General features: G+C 45.7%; 1 pseudogene; it reads left to right on the forward strand.

Annotated features, from left to right (window-relative positions):
* Positions 1 to 868: 868 nt before the first annotated feature.
* LOC121474252 lies at positions 869 to 2955 on the forward strand (annotated as a pseudogene).
* The last annotated feature ends 3241 nt before the right edge of the window (positions 2956 to 6196 follow it).

Raw genomic sequence — 6196 nt, forward strand, 5'->3', positions numbered from 1 at the left:
CACACCGGGGCCGGTATCTCCTGTCAGGCGCCCGCCCCCCCGCGCTCCTGTCACCACCTCTGGGGGCTGACCCCATTCCGACAGTACTGTCCGTGAGGGCTCGGTCGGGCTCCGAGAAACCGGCGTCAGGGTGAGGGGAGAGAAGTCCTCCTAGCAAAGCTGTCAGGGCTCAGAGCCCTGGGGTAGCCCGAAGGCCAGGAGGCGCAACCCTTGGGCAGAGGCCGCGCACCCCTGGGGATCCCCACCGAGGGAACCAGGACAGCATTCGGGGGACTCGGGCTCCCCCGCTCTCCGCGTGACGCCCGGTCGGATCCGGTCACTTGGCCCCCCGTTAGGCCGACCACCGCGACGGGATGCCGGCGGGGGTCCCGCGGAGAGAGGAAGGGCTGGCCGGCGGGCGCCCCACTGCCGGAAGGGGCGAGCCCCGCAAGCAGCGCTCCCGCCCCGGCCGGGCTCACCTTCAGGTCGTTCTCCGGTAGGTACTTGCACAACCGCGCTATCTCCACATACTTGTCCAAGTCTAGGGGCGCCATTTTAGAAATAACAAGCCCCGACGGCGGCAGCGGCAGCGGCTGAGGCTTTAGTAGCGGCGGAGGCAGCGGCGGAGGCCGAAGCCGGAACTCTTCTTACGTCACGTCCGGTCCGTGAGAGGCGTCTGCGCAGCGGCGTAAAATTTGACCCGCTTCTCCCCGCTGCTTCTCCTTGCCCCACGCTCTCTCCCGCTGAACCCCGGCTGCAGGTCCCTAGAGACATCCCTGGTCCGTACAGTGAAACCTGCGGGGACCCGTAGTTTTCTGCCGCGGGGAGTACTGGGATTTGTAGTTTTCAGTAGCGGCCAGCTACCCCACTTTTTCTCTCCCCCCTTCGTTTAGACTTTCACTTCTGTGGGCCCAGCGAACCTTTCCCGATGCAAAAAGACAAAGTAGGTGACCGAAGCCATTCCTTGGTTTCTCACTTCGACCCTTTTAAGCATTCTCTCACCAGAACATCTTCATTTAACAATTGGTAAGCCTGGCCATAGTTAACCCGTTTGCATCTTTTCAAGTCCTTGTGAAAACCTTGCCTATGCTTGTGGCAGAGACATCAGGTACCAGTCTTTCAGCATGGAAGGGAAGGGAAACAATGATTAAGGATTTCTTATGCTAAATGCCATATAAATGCTGGGTTTTTTCCGTTTAATCCTCATAACAGTTGATAAGAAAGCAAGGTTCAGAAAGGTTAAGCAACTTGCCCCAAAACTCACAGGAGCTAGGTAGGGGAGTAGAGACTGGTCTACCTGGTTTAAGCATGCTTCAGTGTGAGTCTCATGAGGACAGGGAGTCTTTTGTTCTACCCTTAGTGCAAAAAACCCAGGACCTGGCACATAGTGTAACTTAAACTTCATTTAACAGCTATTTCTTGAACACCAATTATATGCCAGGTACAGTTGTAGGCATTTAGGATATTTAGCAAGCAAAATAGACAAAGATCCCTATCCTCAATTGGTAACTACATTCTAGAAGAGGAGCAGAACATAATAAATAACTATTTATTAGGAAATGATAAGTGCTAGAGAGAAGGAAAATAGCAGCGGTGTAAGGGAGATGGGGTGATGCATTTCTAAGAACCAACAGAGACGTAGAGGAGTTAGCCATTCAGATGCTTGAGGGCAATTACATATGGAGGCATATCTAGATGGAATTTTCTTGGGAGATTCTCGCAGGGGAGCACAGCTACTGGTATACCCTTGACCGAAGAACAATCCTCCTCTATCAGGGATGGTCGTCCTCTTCGACCGAGCGCGCAGCTTCTCGGGAGGGACACACATGGAGCGGTGAGGGAGGAAGGGGACACCCGCCTAGCCAGCCAGATCAGCTGAATCAACCCTGGCGATCAATGGGGTGACAGATGTCACAGCCAGATCGCCCTCACATCCTCTAGATGGAATTTTGGAAATGACAAGATTAGTGTGGTTGAATAAGAGGAAAGGACATGAAATTTTACTTTTAATCTAATAGGAAGCTATTGCAGGGTTTTGAGCAGAGGAGTAATATATGTAACTCATTTTAAAAAGATCACTCTGGCTGCCGTATGAGACTGTATTAGGCAATGGTTGCAGATGAGAGATCAGTTAGGAGACTTCTATAATCCAATAGTAGCAGGTGCTCAATAATATTTGTTGTTCAAGAGAACCTGGACCAGATCCTCTTGCTCTAAAGTGTATTTTGGGGGTACCTGGCTGGCACCAGTCAGTGGAGCATGTGACTCTTGATCTCAGGGTTGTGAGTTTGAGCCCAATATTGGATGTGGAGATTACTAAAAGATAAAATCTTTAAAAATAAAAAAAAAAATAGCCTTTTTCCTGTGGGCCGCCAACATGCCTTCCAGACTGAGGAAGACCCGGAAACTTCGGGGCCACGTGAGCCATGGCCACCGCCGAATCGGCAAACACCGGAAGCACCCAGGAGACCGGGGTAATGCTGGTGGCATGCATCATCACAGGATAAACTTCAACAAATATCACCCAGGTTACTTTGGAAAAGTCGGTAAGAGACATTACCACTTAAAGAGGAACCAGAGCTTCTGCCCAACTGTCAACCTTGATAAACTGTGGACCTTAGTCAGTGAGCAGACATGGGTAAATGCTGCCAAAAACAAGACTGGAGCTGCTCCTATTATCGATGTGGTGTGATCGGGCTACTACAAAGTTTTGGGAAAGGGAAAGCTCCCAAAACAGCCTGTCATCGTGAAGGCCAAATTCTTCAGTAGAAGAGCTGAGGAAAAAAAAAAAAAAAGAAGAGCTGAGGAGAAGGTAAAGGATGTGGGGGGCGCCTGCGTTCTAGTAGCTTGAAGCCACATAGGGGGAGGTTCATTAAATGCTAACAAGTGAAAATAAAATATAAAATATAAAACCTTTAATAAAATAAAAACTGAATTTGGGGGACATATGACTAAAGTTTACTCCGGTCTATGAGTTCTATGTATTACTCTTGAACTGTTTTGTAATTGTGAAACTGTTTCAAAGTAAAATTAGATCCATTTATTTGAGAGGGAGGGAAGGAGGGAGGGAAGGATCAGGAGGAGGGGCAGAGGGAGAGGGAAAGAAAGGAACTCAAGTAGACTCCCCACTGAGCACCAATACTGACTTGGGGCTCACTCTCACTACGAGATCACAACTGTAGACAAAATCAAGAGTCAGATTCCCAATCAACTGAGCCATTCAGGCACCCCAAAATTATTTTTTTTAATTTTGTTTAAAGTTTTCATTTGTAAGTGATCTCTACACTCAACATGGGGCTTGAACCCACAACCCCAAGATCAAGAGTCACATGCTCTATTGACTGAACCAGCCAGGCACTCCTAAAATTAATTTTTAAAAGTTTGTTGCAGAATGAATGATGCCCACAAGCATACATTTCTTCATTTATTCAACAAATACTTATAGAGCACTTACAATGTGAATGAGACACATATGATCCTTGCCCTCATGGAGTATACAGTCTGACAAACAGTATACATATAAATGAGTAAATCCTAATTATAAAGTGTGATAGTACTAACAAGGAAAAGAAGGGGTACTGCAAGAAAAATGGAATGGGAGAAGCCTACTTTAGGTTGGCAATATAGCAGAGGTAAAGTGTGCAGACTCTAGCACCAGAAGACTAGAGTTCAAGTCCAGGCTCTATTACTCATAGTGTGACTTTGGCAAAGTTATTTATCCCTTTTTTTAAAAAAATTATGTATTTATTCATGAGAGACACAGAGAAAGGCAGAGACACAGGTAGAGAGAGAAGCAGGCTCCATGCAGGGAGCACGACATGGGACTTGATCCTGGGACTCCAGGATCATGCCCTGAGCTGAAGGCAGATGCTCAACTACCGAGCCACCCAGGAGTCCCCAAAGTTATTTATCCTTTTTGTGCTCTAGTTTTCTCGGCTTCTATATGGAAATAATAATTGTCATCATATTGCGTGGAAATAAGAATATTACTTACCTTAAACGCTTGTCCTAAGATTTAATAGAGTTAGTATATAGAAAGGACTTCAAAACACTATCATGTACAGAATGAGTGCAATTTGAGTGTCAGCTCTTAGTATTGAATGTGCAGGAAAGGCCTTTCTAAAGGGGTAACATGGGGATCTCTGGGTGGCTCAGCGGTTTGGCACCTGCCTTTGACTTTGACCCAGGGCACAATCCTGGGGTCAAGTCCCATGTCAGGCTCCTGGCATGGAGCCTGCTTCTCCCTCTGCCTGTGTCTCTGCACCTCTTTCTCTCTCTCTCTCTCTCTCTCTGTCTATCGTGAATAAATAAAATCTTTAAAAAATAAAAAATAAAAAAATAAAGGGGTAACATTTAAGATTTTAGGGGGAAAAAGTAAAAAGATGATATGCTCAGGATTTTTTAGAGAAAAAATTCCAAATGAGGAAAAGATGCTGTTGTTTTCAACCCTTTAAAATTAGAAAGCTGGCAATTCACTTTTCAGGTCTGAACATCAGTAACTGGGAATTCATCCCACTCAAGATACCTTCTCAGAGGCGGGAGGAAGGCAAGTAAGGAAATGGACATGATTGTTCTTTACAAATTAGAACATGCTTGAAAGTGATCAGCATCACTGCTGATTTTAAGTCAGTGAAAGTGGAGAGTATCCCCTTCCAGTGAAAACAGGTGGCATTCCTCACATTACCAAACCATCTGGTAAGCTCCCTCCCAAAGCCCCACTTCATTCAGTGAACCTCACTCTTTACATACATATCGGAGAGATATGAGGGAAGCATCGTTTAGAGTGTTGGGTGACCTCTAGAAGAAGTGATAGACACATTGGTCATTTATTTTGGAAACGGTGTACAGAACTAGCTGACTGGAATGTGTGCTTAGTTTTCCTTGGCAAAGGAGGAAATCAAGGCTCCTAGTTCTGCCATTTATGCAGGCTAATCATTGTAAGTTCTCTGGGCCTCCATTTCCATTTTTTTAAATAAAGATTTTATTCATTTGAGAGAGAAATAGCAATAGAGATAGTGAGAGAGAGCATGAGCTGGGAGGAGAGGGAGAAGCAAGCTCCCTAATGAGCAGGGAGCCCAAAATGGGCCTCGATCCCAGGACCCTGAGCCAAAAGCAGATGCTTAATAGACTGAGCCATGCTGGCACCCTCTCCATTTCTTTTCTTTTTTTTTTTTTTTAAGATTTTATGTATTTATTCATGAGAGATACACAGAGAGAGAGGCAGAGGGGGAGAAGCAGGTTCCACGCAGGGAGCCCGAGGCGGGACTCGATCCCAAGTCTCCAGGATCCGTCCCTGGGCTGAAGGCGGTGCTAAACTGCTTAGCCACCGGGACTGCCCCCTCTATTTCCATTTTAAAAATAGATTTCAAAAGTTATTTCCAGCCTTTTCTGAAATGTGATTTCTAGTGTAAAGCATAGGTCCCACAAAAAAACTGTAGCCATTTTGCCCACAAAACTCTTCCAGTTTTTCTTGTTGATATGCAATACCAGTTTGACATCTTAAAATGGAGCTAAGCCAAAAGACACAGACTCCATCAGAGCATGCTGCAACTCTGAGCAGAAATCTCCATCTAGATGTACATGGACATATATGGCAGGGCCAACATGGCCTTAGTTTTCTTTCCTGAAGGAGAGCAAAATTACTGAATACTCCTAAACTCCTCTGTGGCAGACAGCAGTTGAGATTCTTTCCATTTATATGGAAGCTCACAGACTCTGGGTGTTTGAAACAGCATATTTGAACAGTGAGGAAAGCTGCAGACCTCAAATTCTGTTTTGTTAATAAATTCCTGTTTTAATTTCAAGAATTGGTATTCAAGGTATTACTATCTCATTCTAGAGATGAAAAAACTACAACTTGGAGAAATTAACGAACTTGCCAAATGTCAGGGTTACATGGTTAGTGCTGGAGACTGGATTTGAACCCAGGCCTGTCTGGTTCCTACTAGGGTACCATGCTCTATGCTTGAGGAGCTCCTGTGGTCCCTTTCCTTAGCGTTTTCTTCTATTTCCTAGGACAGAACAACTGGCCTAGTCTTCCTAAATAATTGTTAAGTTCTCTAGAACATAGACATAGGTGAACCAGCTCTCTATTTTCAGGAGAGCTGGAGACCAGAGGTAATGCCAATGAGCAGTCTAATTTAGGTCTGCTGTCTAAACTTCATTTATAACTAGGAGTAGCATTGCACTTTACAGGAGACAACTCTGTGCCAGCCAC

The sequence above is a fragment of the Vulpes lagopus genome, chromosome 12 (genome assembly GCF_018345385.1).
Source record: "Vulpes lagopus strain Blue_001 chromosome 12, ASM1834538v1, whole genome shotgun sequence".
Classification (NCBI taxonomy): Eukaryota; Metazoa; Chordata; class Mammalia; order Carnivora; family Canidae; genus Vulpes; species Vulpes lagopus.